General features: G+C 33.8%; 1 long non-coding RNA gene across 1 annotated transcript; it reads left to right on the forward strand.

Moving 5' to 3' along the window:
• Positions 1 to 1346: 1346 nt before the first annotated feature.
• Positions 1347 to 3008, forward strand: LOC136208970 (uncharacterized). Its single transcript, XR_010677341.1, has 2 exons — positions 1347 to 1734; positions 2794 to 3008. It is a non-coding gene; the product is annotated as an uncharacterized lncRNA (long non-coding RNA).
• The last annotated feature ends 14539 nt before the right edge of the window (positions 3009 to 17547 follow it).

Raw genomic sequence — 17547 nt, forward strand, 5'->3', positions numbered from 1 at the left:
CTTACCTTTCTTGGGATATTTAGGATTGGGATAATTCCCTTTCCTTTTCTTTGATCCCTCAATGACAAGAGCCGGTATGGCTTTGTCCTTTCTCATATTGGGCTCAACTGACTTGAGCATGTTTGCAAGCTCTTCAAGAGAGGTTTGCAAGTCATTCATCTGATAGTTCATAATGAACTGTGAATAACTTTCTAGGAGGGATTGAAGAATTAAGTCTATACTTAATTCGTTATCCATCGCAAATCCAATACTAGAAAGAATGGTAATGTAGCCAATCATCTTGACACAATGTGTCATGACAGATGTGCCCTCTTGCATCCTACTACGATATAGCAACTTGGATATCTCGTAGCGTTCGCACCTGGTTTGTTTCCCAAACAATTCTTTTAGGTGCATGATGATGGAATAGGCATCCATTTCCTCATGTTGCCTTTGTAATTTCGGTGTCATCGATGCAAGTATGATGCATCCGGCATGATCATCATCAGCCTTATGCTTCTGGTAAGCATCAATTTCCTCAATGGGAGCATCATCAGCAGGGAGAGGGGGTATCGATGTATCAAGTACATACCCTATTTTATCGAACTTCAAAACAATTTTGAGGTTACGAAACCAGTCGGTGAAGTTTGAACCATTCAATTTGTTATCGGTAAGAATGTTTTGCAGATTGGTTTTAGTCATGATTATAAGAGTGGGTTTAATTTAAACCTGAGAGTGAGAAAGAGTAAACGTATGTCATTCATTTGCTTAAAGTATATCAATCTAAAATTATAGGCCTTTTAGTTTATTTTAAATTGCTCCCACTATTTTGCCAAATTAATAGCCCTCCATATTAATTCGAAGAATTTCACAAATCCTTTAGTGAGCTAGGATCCTAACTCCTGAGATTTCGCCTTGAGTTTACTCAACAAGCTAGTCTCATTCATTAGGTAGATTCATGTAATCAATCACATCTTTAATGTGATTCCTAGGTTATTGGGTTACTAACCACATTAGTAACTAATATGCTATTCATATTAATCCCAACCGTCTTGCCCATTAGTTTATGATAGGGGTGGGCAAAAAAACCGATCAAACCGGTAACCGAACCGGAAACCAGTAATCCGAACCGAAAAAAACGGTTAACCGAACCGGCGGTTTTCTTAATGGTTAAAAAAATAAGTGGTTACCGGTTTCGGTTTCGGTTTCGGTTGGGAAAAACCGCGGTTAACGGTTAACCGAACCGTTTAATAAATATAAATTAAAAAAATATATATATTAGTAATATATAACCTATATTATCAATATATATTATATTTTTTTTGGTTTTTGAGAAAGAAGCAGCAGTGCCTACCCCGAAGCTAAAATTCTCTAGTGTTATCTATATATATTATATATAAGTTATAACATAATATATTATTTTTTTTGAGCAGATATATTATATATTATTAATATATAAAATTAAAAAACAAAAGCAAAAACCAGTGGGTGAATGTGAAACCCTATTTTCTTCTCCTCTCTCACTCTCACCCAGCAGCACTATCGTTTCTTCGTTTCTTTCCTTAACAGCTGTCGCCGACCGCCGATTTAGCAAGAACAGCTGCCGCCGACCGCCTCTCTTCCTCTCCTCTCTCACACCGACCGCCTCTTCCAATCCCGTCGTATCTCTTCCTCTCCTTCTCTCTCACACCGCCGCCGTCTCTCTTTCGATCTCGCATAGTCGTTCCGATCTGTCACTGTTGGTGATTGATTAAGGTATTTCTGCTACATATCTCATTTTGCTATTTGTTTGTTTGCTTGTTTAAGGAACCTTTGAAGGAAGTTTCAGATTTTTAGTTTGAAAACTATGATCAGGGGCAAGCACCTACTATCCCTCTTATTTTTGCTCCTGTTTCAAAGGTGTAGATCCGTATCTGTTTTTTAATTAATTAGTTAAAGTTTTCTTTTCACCATTAGAAAGGATGAAACAAGAAAAACAACATAGAATTGTTGGTCTTATTGTTTTTAGTGTTAAATGCCATTTAATGTGTATATTTGTTCTGTTTTTATTGTTTTTAGCATCAGGCCAAGCCATTGCATTAAATCTCATAATAGCAATTCAAACCCAGAGTGGCTTATGTGGCTTATGTGGTGAGAGTTGAAGCATAAGTGCTTGTTGGGGGATAGTCCATACAATGTTAACTTATGTAGATATAGATTTACATACATTTTGTCTGTCTCATGTATTGATGTAATGGAAAGAAGAAAATCTTCAGATGTTAGTGCTGGTGATTTGTTTTTCCTCAGTTGTGTTCATAATTGGCAATATTCATAAAATATTCTGCCAACTCTTGATCACAAATAAGTTAATTAACTATTACATTGTCTTATTGCTATCAATACCAAAACATAACTAGTCATGAGTCAAATGAGTTTTCTTTTTTTGGGGTGTTGATTAATTAATCTTGGGATCTTATCAAAATAGCATAAAAATTCAAACCCAGATTAGGAATTGAATTAATTATAGAGAAATGTTGAATATTAAAAGGAATTAGTTTGTTTAGTTATGGTTGGAGGAGCAGTAATGGATATGATTATAATAGAATTAGTTTATTATAATTCTTCTCTTTTTTTCTGTTTTTCCTTAGCTTTTCACAGTTGTCGGATGAAACGGCGCAGTTTTCATTTAGAGGATCAGATTCTCTTTGCTTATAATAGAATTAGTTTATTATAATTCTTCTCTTTTTTTCTGTTTTTCCTTAGCTTTTCACAGTTGTTGGATGAAACGGCGCAGTTTTCACTTAGTGGTCCTATTCTGCTTTGTCTTAATTTCAGATCTCTAGCACGGGAGACAATTGATGATTGATGATCGAGAAGATGTGATGAATAGGGATTGAAAAGATTTGATGAATTAATATTGTATTAAGTACTTTGACGAAATATTATTTACGTTTCTTTATGTTTTAAATGTAAACTTGATTGATTGGTTTTTAGTTCGTTGTTTATGTTTGAATTCTGAACTTTTATATGAATTCGTTTCGTTTGAATTATTCTTAATGTGGATTTTTTTAATATTGTTTAAAAATTTAGGTTTGGATAAAAATTATGGTTAACCGTTGATTTTTGGTTAATCAGTATGAATTGGTTAAAAACCGTTAACCGAAAAACCTAACCGACATTAATGGTTAACTGGTTGTTCGGTTAACCGATTTATCTGGACCGGTTTTGGTTTATAGGATTAAAAAACCGAAGGTAACGGTTCGGTTAATTATTTTCCTTATTGGACCGGTTAACCGAACCGTGCCCACCCCTAGTTTATGACAACATGAGTTTACTCATCCAATTATCATAATCTAATTTAAGTATTACCCCATATTCATGAAAAATGATTTTCGATAATTCAGGTGTTACCGAAAGGACCCCGAGCTTGAGTTTACTCAACAACCCAAAGGCCCTCAGCACTGCCGGTTGAATTATAATATTAGGGAGGGGCAACCGATTTTAATAACTTGTTTATTTACTTAACTTTTAATGAGGGATTTTATTTTAGGTTTCATAATCTAACTTAGTCTCGATTTGCTTTAGCATACATCATTCACATACATTGGCGTTATGGACATATCATCTAAATTATTCCGTCGAGCCAGAGACGGGATAAAAGGGCAAACCTAAGGAAATACTAACTATTACATATTTCTCTTTAGGTCCTCCGTCTTCTCCATGGCGCCTTGAAATTACATATTAATTTCTATACTATTAAAGAAAACTTCAATTGAATTGAAGGGAATCAGATGAGAGGAGAAATTACAATAGATAGTAGAAAGGCAGGACTCGCATGCCCTATTTCAAAAATACCAAAAGACTAAAGAGGGTCCAAATATGTCCATAACTCCAAACATGCATAGACTTAATTAAATAAATTTAATTGGTTGATTACATAACTATCTTATGTAATATTTATGTTAATCACATTAACTTATCAATTAACTTTCATCCAATTTTACTTCTAATAGTTTCGTATCTTTTATATTAATCTTTAGATTAATATAACTATACAAAACTTTAATTATGCACGTCCCAATTATTTTGATTTTAATTCATTTAACATTTTGATTTACAAATTGGTAAAACAAACTTTTAAACAAATTTTCATTCGATAATCAAAACAGAAAACTATCAATTTCTGAAACATATATATTTAAATATAAAAACGATTTTAAATATATATATATCAGTTCTAAAACGGTTTTAAAACGATTTTCAGAAAATAGGAAAAACTACTATAGATTTCCGTTTTATCTTTAGAATTAATAAAACTGATTTTATCAATCTAACTATAAAACTAATAGATTTCGTTATAATGATTATCAACCAAAATAATTAGGAACATACGCATAATCTATTTTAATTAACAATTAATTAAAACTTATTTATCTTTAGAATCAATTAATCAAAACAATTTGTTAATTAATCCTAACTATAAATATTTATTCAATCCTATTGAAAAACTTCTAAATTTTCATATATGAAATAACGGATTTAACGATGGCTCTGATACCACTGTTGGAAAAATAGGCTAAGGTATAGCAGCGGAAATATAAATTTTTTAACCTATTTCCATTTAACCACAAGATCAGTTAACTGTTATTTCATATAAAGAAGGATAAGAAGAAATACCTTTTAGAAGTTCTATCTACCGTTGCAAACGAAGTGCCCACAACTTAAAAAGAGATAGAAACTGTCTACAATCTGCCTCTATCCGAAATAGACCTTACAAACCTCCGAACGACAATCCCTTCGACGGAAACGTGGAAGAATATGTCTAGAAGCTCCTGTCCAAAAATCGCGACGGTTCAATCTCCGGGAATCCGCGAAATCGTGAACTGACCTGATGTAGGAGTAGTAAAACGAATTTCTCCCTTTTGTTTGTTTTTCTTCTTCGAGTTCCCAAACACGAAATAAAACACGGGAAGATTAATTTAGTATCAACCGTTGAATAGCAACCAAAGTAAATTGCCTCTAACTAATCAACACAAGATCAAGGATAAAAGAAATAGATGAAAATTAATTGATCAAACGAAGCCGTAGAGAAATCTCGTCCTCGAACTAGGGGTGTCGAATTTTCTCTCTCTTGGACTAGGTGAATTTCGAAAATCACAAGTAGGGTATGACTTGCTTGGATTTCGAAAATCTCAAGGGAAGGGGTATTTATAATCTCTTGTATCTAATCCCTAGTTAGATAGAATTAGGTTACTGAATAGGAATTCCATTCGGAATAGAATTCCTAATTATTATCTCACTATATATCTAATATATTAAGGATAATAATAATAACCTTATTGGATAATAATAGGAGTATATCAATCTAATTAAAACTCCTAACTTAATTATCTCTTAATTAATTTAATTCATATTCCTAATCTAATTAGGATTAACAAAATCAAATTAATTATTCATGTATATCACTACATGAATTTCGACCCCCTTATGTCCATGGGCCTTATTGGGCTCAATTGGGCTTCTATCAATTAATTAACATCTATCTCTCTTTTAGGTTCCAAGTCTTATGTGTGATCCATTAGGTTCTTATTGCTTCTAGCCGTATGCAACGTTATTAAATTAATTTTCAAAGAATTATATTTAATCTTTGCATAACGGAATGATGTACAGAGTATGTGATTAGCAAGTCCGTAATCATTCCCCCAGAGCTATAAGAAGACAGGTTGATTCTGTCGTTAACCTTTCCGTATTAGTTACAGTATAATTCGATCCTTTATCAACTACATCCTTGAACTGAATCTTATGACTATGGGTGATGTCAAGTCACATATAGCGAGACGTTCGTTTTACTTGTACAAGCCGAGTCAACTCAAAAAGATAGGTTAAGTGAAATCTGTATTTCTTACTCTTAAGCTATCACCTTGCAAGGATTTAGAGTCGAGTCTTCCACAAGCGATCCATGGATGTATCTCCCATTTATCGGGAGTGATAAATGCTCAATCCAATATATAACGACTCCGCAATTACTTCCTGTGATACCCAACGTCTACTGTTCACACCCCAGAGTCATCTCTGTTAAGGATCGTGTTACACCAGAGTCAAAGCATCACATTCCGTAATCTAGAATACCAATTAATATTCCTTTGAGTCTGAGGATTAGTTATACCTATTAATACCAATGAGATGAACAGGTGACAAGGATGAATCTACCCATCCTGTTATCTCAAATCGGATCCCCAATCCTAATGAACAACGTTTCATCGGATCTATGTAACTGTCCAGATATCTGTATATATGAAGCTTGTGAGATCAGCTTTCTGTCGGACAGAAGACATTGTTACATACAAGTCTCAACAGTGATATGTCAATCCCAAACATATCACTTGACTTGGGGTGGTTTTAAGTTTATTAGTTTACTATAAAGTTTTGTCTCACTTCATGCTTGTATGAACACTTTATAATCACTTTAAATAAACTTACGGATTTCCTTTTATTAGACTTTATTTAGTGCTTAAAAGGGATTGCCTTTATATAGTTATAAAACATATATCTCATTAAACAAATGATATAAAGAACAATTCATTTACATTAAGTTTGTATCCTAGAACAATTGTCTATAGGACACTAAACCCCAACATACTCCCACTTGGACTAAAACCAATTGTTTCTAAAACTTATCCCAGTAGAAATTAAATGACGATAATGTATTCTCTGGGTTAAAGGCTTTGTCAACGGATCTGCAACGTTGTCCTCTGTAGGTACTCTTTATATTCTCACATCTCCTCTAGCCACAATCTATCTAATGATGTGGTATCGCTTAAGGTAATGCTTGGATGCATTATGAGACCGTGGTTCATTTGCTTGCGCAATGGCTCCATTGTTATCACAGTACAGTGTAATGGGATTGACAATGTCAGGCACCACACCTAGTTCTGTAATGAACTTTCTAATCCAAACTGCTTCCTTTGCTGCTTCCGCAGCTGCGATATACTCTGACTCGGTCGTAGAGAAAGCTATGCTTCCCTGCTTGGAACTCTTCCAACTGACCGCGCCCCCATTCAAGATAAACAAGTATCCTGATTGGGATTTATAATCATTCTCATCTGTGAGATGACTTGCGTCTGAAAATCCTTCTATTTTCAGATCACCTTCTCCGTACACTAGGAACATATCTTTAGTTCTTCTCAAGTACTTAAGAATGTTCTTGACGGCAATCCAATGCTCACTCAATAACACCTAAGTACGAAGCTAGTAGGTTGAATTCATTCTAGGAACCTCTCATGAAGTCATATCTAAAAGGAAAAAATGAAACGAATAAGAATAAAAAGACAAATGCTTGTTAAGTTGAAAACCTGCAAGGGCGGCTTAAGCAAAAATCGAGCAACTCGCTAGACTGAAAACCCACAAAGGGGAGTCTAGGTAAAATGAAGAGCAAAAAAAAAATGAATAAGAAGGTCAGAATCAAAGTGCCCTACCGTCAGGAGCTCTAATCTCTCTTATCGTCATCAGAACCAAAGCACCCCAGCGACAAGAAATCTTATCCTTGGGAGATCAAAACGCCCCAGCGGCAGGAGCTCTAGTCCCTCTTATCGTCATTAGAGTCAAAATACGTTAGTGGTGATCATCATCACAGTCAAATCATATCAAATGCTAGGAGCTCCCGTCATCTTTATCATCAGTATTAGTATCATCACTTTCGTCCGTGCACTCGGAGTTTGAGTAATGACCAGCCACGATAGATTTGGATGTGTCTTCACTAATCAAGCACTACAACCTATGATTTTGAGCCTGGACCACCTCTAGATCAGCCTATTTCTCCTTATATCTTTCTAGGAATCGGCCAAAGTGCCCAAAAGACAATATATATCAAATGTCATAAATTTTATGCATTCGTACATGCATACATGCATCACACATATTTAAACAAGTTTACCAAAGATAAAGTTCTTCCGGTTCAAACATAAACAAAGTTCAAATAACGAAGTTCGTCCAGACATGGGTCGTTGATTACAACATCAAAATTCAACAACAAGGCCCATCTAGACACAGATAGTTGACATCATCATCATAGTTATACAATGAGGTCTGTCTAGACATGGGTAGTTGACATCATCATCAAAGTTATACAACGAGGTCCGTCCAGATATGGATAGTTGACATCCAGACACGGGTAGTCGACATCATCATCAAAGTTATACAACAAAGTCCATCCAGACACAAGTCATTTGATTATAGCACAACAAGGTCCGTCTAGACACGGGTCATTAAACATAACATCATGATTAAACAACAAGGTCCATCCAGACACGGGTCGTTGACATCATATCAGAGTTCGACAACAAGGTCTGTCTAGACATGGGTCATTGATATTATATTAGAGTTGGACAACAAGGTCCATCCAGACACGGGCCATTGACATCATATTAGAGTTCAACAACAAGGTTCGTCCAGACACGGTCGTTGATATCATATCAGAGTTCAACAACAAGGTCCATCCAGACACGGGTCAATTTCCATCCCCTTCAATCTGAATTTGAGTGTATGGGAAGTTATTGGACATCAATAGGGAAGTTTACATTAGTTTCTAAAAAACTGTTGCAACTTCCCGATAGTATCCGATCGGCTACCACCTGGTTATGGGCAGATTTGCCCCTAAACTAGTCCAATCTAAACTCAATTCATTTTTAAATCATTTAAATATTCTGTGATAAGATTAATCCTTTTCCCCAGACAAGGAATCTTACTTGTATGAGGCAGAAAAACATATCTATCCTCACTATTATTCTCAATCAAGGAGGCAAAATACACTTTTTTCTTCGGAAATGTCGATTGAGAAATAATGAGTCATTAGGAAAAGAGGTGAATTTATACTACCCTAATCATAGGCGGATCAAGTTTACACTAGGAGGATAGTCGACCACTCAGGTTTACTTCTCTATTCCTTCTAACCATGCTCTTTTCGATTAAGAGTTTTAGCACTAATTAAGATTAAGGTCGATATCTTGGATTTAAAAATTGATTAATCGGGAGGTATCCTATAAGCACAGACTTTTCCGACCCTAATGATGAAATTAGGTTGCTTGTGCTTAGTATATTAAAGGTGGGCCCACATCGCTCCGAACAGGATCAAAGAGCGAAACCCAAACTCATTTCTCTCAATATTAGAGCTTAAAGTCACAGATTTTCCATTCTGAGTCTAATGCACTTTTTCTGGCTCAATTCGGAGGTCAAACGAAGAAGTTATAAACATTCGAAGTTTTCCGAACGGAAGCTCCGAACGGTCTTAGAGCCATATCTTTTAATCGAGTCATTTTTAGCCTTGGACCTTAAAATATGAAATGTATGTATCATCGAGACGAATCCAATAGTATAAGAATCATTGAAATCGAAGGTCGAGAATGTTGTTTTTGGAAACCGGAATGATCTGGGCTAGTTTAAGGGAAAATATTCCCCTAACCAGGCCGATCGGCTACCCCCCCAGCTGATCAACTACTGTCGGGAAGTTACGACAATTTTTAAAAAACTGATGTAAACTGCCCCATTGATGCCCAATAACTTCCCATACATTCAGACTTGAATTGGAGGGACTGGAAACTGAAATTTTAGGAAAAGAGGATCATTTTTTGAGAAAAAAAGGAGGTTAGAGAACTAGTGAGAGAAAGAGGAGTGAGAAAGCAAGAACTAACCTTCTACTTCATCTTCTTCAATCCAAAGTACACAAAACACATACAAATCAATCCAAATCATCATAAATCATCTTAAACCATCATTTAAGATCGAAATTGAGAGTTTAGAGAGAGGTTTCTAGAGAGAGAAACTCTAGAAAGTTAGTGAAAGTCGGTGAAAATGAGTGAAATCCTCAATTCCTCTCACTGATCCTTTAGGTAATCACCAAATTCAACATCCTAATTTTTCTTTGAAGCAAGGAAAGAGATCAAATAAGTCAATTAATTTCAATTCAATCAGTTTGAGTCCAATTCCACCGGTTTGGGATTTTATTCTTGGGTTTCGATTGTCGTCCTGTTCGTTTGCGTTTGTGAGTTTAGCTCTACACAAATCCAGTTTATAGCACCAAAGGTAATATCCTAAAAGGTTTAAAAGCCTTCCTTTAATTGTGCAATTTGATTTTGATCCATAACTTCTATTTAGGCGGGGTCTAATTTGTAATTTTTAGTAAATTTAGGGATTAATATGTAATTTTTAATAAGTTTGAGGACTAATTTGTAATTTTTAATTTCTGTAAATTTATATTTAATTAGGCACAAATAGGCTAATAAAAGCTTAAACATATAGAATATGATTAATTACGGATTTAGAGGTATTTGTGGAATAAATATTAAATAGGTTAGAATAGATAGATTTAGTTCACGAGTTTAAATGCATGTTAATGTGATTAGACAATAGAATCTGATTGAGTCCTAATTGATCGAGTCTAGCATTATAGTTAAATCCAAAAGACGGGTCCCAATTTCCCGCAGCTAACATTTATCTGTTTTGCAGGTTTAATAGATTTATATCATAGGACCAAATCAGTTGTGTAGGCTATTTGTGCCATTTTGAAATGTAATTTATTATTCAGTATTTATTTATCGATTTTCGTGTGATGAATGAAATTATAAACTGAAAACAAATTAGATTATAAGTGATATTCTAACAGATGTCACATCTATGTATTTATTAATCTAACCCTTTAATCGTTTAATTCACGAACCTAACTGTGAAGAGATGACATGTTGTGAGCCCGTATGTCATTTAATTTATATGTTCCCAGATATTAATCCCGGGTGGTGACTTTGACATAAATAACTTAGCCTAAAAAACATGATAAAGGGTTAAATAATGCATACACCGGAAAGGACACGCTAAGTGTCGTCCTTAAAAACGTTAAGTGACAGTGTTATGTGAAAATAGAATCCCTTTTGCCGAGCTAAAAGGATAATTGGGTTCCACGGCCACTCACAATAGCCCTCGTACCAGTTTTGGTGAAAGGCGCATTTGTCATCTTCATTCTAAACAAGATTCACACATGTCATAAGACTGAATGTCAAATGACCCTGGCACTCCACTAAAGTGAAGCCTAGTTATGCGTTTCTTATTTATGTGGCCAATACGATAGTGCCAGATATAAGTAGGGGTTAATTCGTTAGTTTCAATCCTTTTAGCATTTATGTTATAAATTGAATTACTGCGTTTTAGATCAAGGATATATATATATATATATATAAACCATTTTCAAGAAATGCAGTTCCATAAACAATATTGCCACATTGAGTAGAGATTCTACCATGTCCAATATTAAATATAAATCCAGAAATATCCAACGTAGAAACTGAAATAATATTCATGTGCATTACATGTACAAAATAGGAATCTCTAAATTCTAAAACGAATCCACTAGGCATCTTTAAAGAACAATCTCCGACCTCCGAGGCCTCTACATGAGCACCATTGTCGACTCGAAGATCCACTTCACCAAATCCCAACAACCTCTTATTTCTTGTCCCTACATATTTGAACAAATGTGAGTACCACATCTAGTGTCTGAAACCCAGGATGTAGAAACATCCAGTGGTCTGAGTGAGTTGTTGCGTTATATCCATTTAGTTTTTCTTTTGTGTAACTTGATGTGGAGTTTTATCTACATGGAAAAATTAAATTAGAGGTAAAATAAAGGGCTTTAGCCAAAGATTAAATTAATAATCCATTTTAATTCATTATTAGTGATAAGTTTGGCTATCTTGACCAAAATCTACAACCCATCAACAATCGAACGGACTAAGGCCTCGCCACCGACCATTGACAATTTGGTAGGATAAACTATCAAATCTTCCATGAAGACTCTTGGTTTGATGGGCTTTGTGACACTTAGCCCATCTGTGATTAGGACCCGATCTGAGCTATAAGTACCCACATTGAGTCCAACCACCATATACGTATTAGCCATACTGAAGTATCCTAACCCTTGACGGTCCACTAATTACTACAATATACTCAGCTAGGGCATATCGCATAATGTAGCACTACATGAGAGGAAGAGGTGTGAATCTGGAAAGCACTTTTAAGCGACTCAATATTTCATTACCCGGATCAGTTTAAGTGATACGGTTTTAACATTTAACAATCGCAGGTGATGATCTAGTGATCGATGCTACTTATATATCATGTTATACTAAGCAATTGTAATATCAAAATAAACATAGAGACTTTATGGGCCTTTTAATACATCATATTGAAAAATTAGATGACGTATCTAATCTTCACGGGCTCGCATCAGAACTCCTTGGGCTCCCACCATGGGTTTGGACCATATGAGCTTCTTCACGATCAATTACAATTTTTTTAAAATAGAAGCTATTCTAAAAATTACATTAATTAATTCAATGGCACACATGTCATATTTTCCAAACTAAATAAAATACATACTGTCTTTATTTAGAGTCCATAGAACTCTATATACAAGTTGGTGCACGGTAAAACATACAAATATAATGCATGATCATGGCATTCTGAAATTATCTAAGTACTAAAGTTAAGCCGAGTTACTTAGGTGAAATCACAAATTTTACCAAGTGTGACTAATGCCTATAAAGTTCCAATGGTTAACATTCACTTAGTTGTAAAACTATAATTTTACTCCCACTAAATTTTAGATCATCACAAATCTAAAATTTAGTCTACCCAAATTAAACCGGTATCACAGTCTATTAGATCAATTTCACAAATTAACCATATTTAATTTTATACAAATTATCAGTTCGATTAAAAATTAAATATGCATGTCAATCCAAAAACGTTTTAATACCAACTAAATTGATCTAAAAAAACGTTTTATTAATTAAACGGTATTAGGGCCCTTATTTTATTAAAAATACCCGTGAAATTTTTAAAAATTAAAATCAGTCCTGCTAATCCAAATTTAGACCTAAAATTGGATATTTCACGTCCCAGGACGGCAACTGGGGCTGCTGTCCACGGACAACAGTCCCACGACTGCTGTTCCGTGAACGTATTTTTTCTTTCTTTTAAATCTATATTCTGCAATTTTAATTTAATGTTTTAAATAAATTTCAGAACATAAACAAATAAAAATATAAATATAAATAGAAAACTTCTTAGAACAATTTCTACACGAGGAATTAGTAGGAAATTTCAAAAACTGATTTGGAAAAAAAATAAAAAACCAAATCTTATAATTTTTTCAATCAATCTATTGGGGTAATTTAATTTTTATATTTGTTTTAGCATAAGTTATAATTTTATTCTATAGTTAAATACATTTAATTAATTTGATATTTCAACAAAATAAAAATAAAAATAAAGTGAAAAATAAGATAAAAAAGAATATAAGAAAGAAAAAGAGAAAGAAATAGTAAAAAAATGCGTAAATATGTGCAGATTTTTAGCAATCCCTACCAGCAACTTCGACGATGAAATCGGGCATCAACTTGAAGGCAGTTTGGTTCGATTCCAAGGTCATTTGAAAGTTCAGGATCTTAGCTTTCAAACGACACCTTATGGGCTTCAATATGAGAAGATGTCATTCTGCTGTTCGTAGCCACCCAAGTTACTACTCCCACTTGGTTCCCGCAACCACCGAGAGGCGCGAAGGTCACTGCCTCTTCTCATAGTAGCCCTAAGCCATTCTTCCCACTCTCTCTTGATCTCAGCCGCTGGTAACCAAAACAACTTTTCATAAAACCTATCTGTTTGTTGAAGGTGACCACAAATATAACAGAAGTTACATAGCCTCTCGTATTTAAACTGGATAAAGGAACATTCTGTTGCCGAATGTTTGATCTTTTTGCATCGTTTCAGTGGTAGGCGAGTATCTAAGGAAACACGTATTCTCATGAACTATCTCCTCACTCCAAAGTTGTCGTTAATGTCATATTCCAAAAACTTGCCAATGAAGTTGCCTACCTGCTTTCCAATCCTTTCTGCCATACATCCTATTTGTAAGTCGTGCATCTGTACCCAAATATCTACAGAATCCATAACTACTTGTTCAGGTAACTCTCTTGGTTTTCAAACCACAAGGACAAACATGTTGTTATCAAAAGACCATGGTCTGCCAGCTAGCACCTTATCTCCGTCGACCGTGTGAAAGAACTCGAAGATAAAAAGATTTTGTTGGACTTCAGAAATAGCAACACCACGACCAGGTCTCCAAAGGTCTACCATTTTAGTTTCCATAGCAAGGAAATTCATAGGTCTATCAGTAAGAAACTTGCCACCATGGAAAAGTCATTCACGTTTGTTATTGCCTCTTGTATCGACTCTGTAAAATCGAACGTATCGTCTTCCTCGTTCGACAAAGCCAAACTCGCAAACTCCTTCTCCATCCCACGCAATACGTTACTGATAGATTTTTTTTTTTTTTTTTTTGCTCCAAAGTAATTCTAGTAGTGAGTAATTATTTTGTAGTATTTCCTTAGTTTATATATTTTGCAAACTGATAATTAAATTTACTTATCTAAAAATATAGGTAACATTTTTTTCTAAAAGAAAAAAGAAATATATATGGGTAACATTATTTATATATAAAGTCAAAGTTTTCACATGCGGCTATTTGTATTATTATCCTACAATGCATGTTAAATTCCAAAAAAGAACATACGTCATGACTTATGTCAGCATCTGACGTGGCTATATTAATATTTATGTAATGAACAATTAAATGATGTGTAAATGTATAATTAAGTTTTAACGATTGAGCTTTGCCAAATTATTTATCCCAAGTTATTGAACTTTCACTATGTTAAAGAATTAAATTCAGGGTCTTGACACACTGAATTTCGCATTAACAGTTCCAATAACTAAGTACGTTGATCAATTGTTTGTGCAAAGTAAAAATTTGATGCTTAATTTCTAAAATCTTAAAAGTTGCAAGGCTTAATAATGTGTTTTGACAATATTTATTTACTTATCATCTTATTAGTTTTTCTTAAGAATCATCTTGGCTTAATAAACCATTTTTCCCGGTCCAAAAAGATTGATTGGCCGTCTGATTTTTTAAAGTGTCTCAATAGCCCTCTCAATTTGTATAAAATGTTTAAATAGTAGTCCCCTCAACTTACGTAAAATATAATTAATTAATCACTCGGTTGCAAACAAAATAAAAACAAACTGTATATGAAAGATGCATTGCATACACCTTAAAATGTTATTACATAATTCAGATAATGAAGTTCTTACTTGCTTAACTATGAAACTTATCTTCTCTAGTATTAGAGCCGGATACACCGACTTTGACCGTTTTACTTTTCTAAGATGCGTGCAACACACCTATTCCGCATGTAACTTACTTTTTTTTTTGCAACCGAATGATTAATTAATTACATTTTACGCAAGTTGACAGGACTATCTAAACATTTTATGCAAGTTAAGGGGGTTACCAAGACACTTTGAAAGTTCATAAGGCAATCAAGCTTTTTAGACAAGTTTAGAAGGCAAATGATGTATTAAGCCAATCATCTTATTAGTTTTAAAAGACAATAAATAATTAACTTTTAGCATAATATCTATTTAACTTTTCAAACTAAAATTTCAAAGTGACCTTAAACTATTGAAATCATCAAACATATCATTGAATTAAGCAAAAACTATCAATTGAGTCGCAATCCTAAGCAAAAACCATCAATTGATGTCTCATCAAAAATCATTCGGTTGAACAGTTTCAAACTCTATCTCCCATACCATTTTGAACCAACATAAAAATCATTACATTTCATATCAAATAGTCACACTTTCTGATTTTAAGATAGACTAGACACTCAATTGATGATTTTTGCTTAATTCAAAGACTTGATTGATTGTCTTGATAGTTTAAGGTGCTAATTGACTTTCAAACTTTGATTTGGAAGCCAAATGAGTGTTATGCCTTAATTTTTTTACCTATATTTTGTAAATATGTACGGACACTAGTAAAGGTACACATATTATACATAAGGGTGCACACAAAAATTTGAAAAACCGAACAACCTTGAATTTTAAAAGGGTATTGCTATATACCGCAAAAGTTATACTTTCCACCGCACTCTTTTGACATTTATGCCCTCCTCACAATTTCAAACCAATAACCAAAAACTCTCAAATCCTCTCTAGCTTTTGAAGCTTTTCATAAAACCCGACCTAAAACGACATACCGCCAAAGAAATGAAAGGGAAAAGGCTTAATGAATCTTCCGATAAGTTTTTTTTAAAGAAAATATGTCCGAAATCACGGGTTCGGAGGCGGAACCCGTTTTTTTTTTGCCTAAACGGAACTCCGACACCGTTGCCACCACGGGCGGAACGGACGAACTGTTCGTTCCGCCCGTGGTGGCAACGACGTCGGCCGTAAGGTGGAAAGTATGGCACACCCGTTCCACCGTAAGGCGGAACTGGGTTCCGCGCTCGTTCCACCATATGGTGGAACTAGGTGGCGCATCCGTTTAGGCTTATTCCTTAAAAAAAAAATTCAAAATTTAAAAAACGAATTTTTAATTTAAATTTATATCGTAAGATTACTTCGTGTTCGAAATCATGGTCTTCGGGAATACTCGGACGTCAAATTCGGGTTTTTAGGTTTGGGAGAGAAAGAGAGAAAAAAAATTTTGAGTTTTAAAAAAAAATAAAATGAGAAGGGCATAAATGTCAAAAGAGTGCGGTGGATGAAAAAAAAATTGCGGTATATAGCAGCTAGTGGCACTTAAAAAAAATAGTGTTGGTATTCTTAAAAACCGCCTGAATGTCAATTAAATATTAAAAACATATAAAACTACATTTAATTATATTTATATATATATAATTATATATTATCCAACGATACTAATTAGTAAAATTTATTTTGACAATTTGTCAGATCTCTCGGTCCGAAACTCATCATGCATATTTTAGATGGATCCTCTTCCAATTAAAATTTTCTACATAAATTATTTATCTATTTAAATAGTTATCTAAATATATACCGATTATCTTTTTCAATGAAAGATATAGAAAATACCACATATATATTTTCTTTTTATATATAAAACAAATTATAAAATATTACTGCAAAGGAAAAAGAATTTTGCTTTCCTGTTCCCTCTTGGTTTTGGGAAAGCAGGATATTCGTTGACTAAATAAAAACAAGATTTCGTTTGTGCTAAAATTTGTTTATACGAATTAAAATATAAGTTAAATATCTAATATTGTCATGATAAATAAAAAATAAATACTTTTTAGTTATACAATCCATTCATTAATTATTATTTTTCATTTCTTTATTTTGAATTTTATTTTTATTTAACTCATCATTTCGAGTTTATTTTGAATTTTATTTTTATTTAACTCATCACTTTTAGCACTTATAATATTCAACACTTAAAATTCAGTATTTATTTTTTCAGCACTTAATTTTCAGTTTTATCAAACATCACCTTAGTTACTCTCCAGTCCATAGTCTACACCGATACAATTAATGCACCCACATCTCCCTCTCCGATATTAATCTTTTCAAGTTGTCATTGACCCGTCGTCACAGTCACAATAAAAATTAGAATTCTTTTATTATTTTTATTTTTATTTACTAATGGTTAGAAACTGAAATAAAAGGTTACTCGACCGAAAT

Source organism: Euphorbia lathyris, chromosome 1 (genome assembly GCF_963576675.1).
Source record: "Euphorbia lathyris chromosome 1, ddEupLath1.1, whole genome shotgun sequence".
Classification (NCBI taxonomy): domain Eukaryota; kingdom Viridiplantae; phylum Streptophyta; class Magnoliopsida; order Malpighiales; family Euphorbiaceae; genus Euphorbia; species Euphorbia lathyris.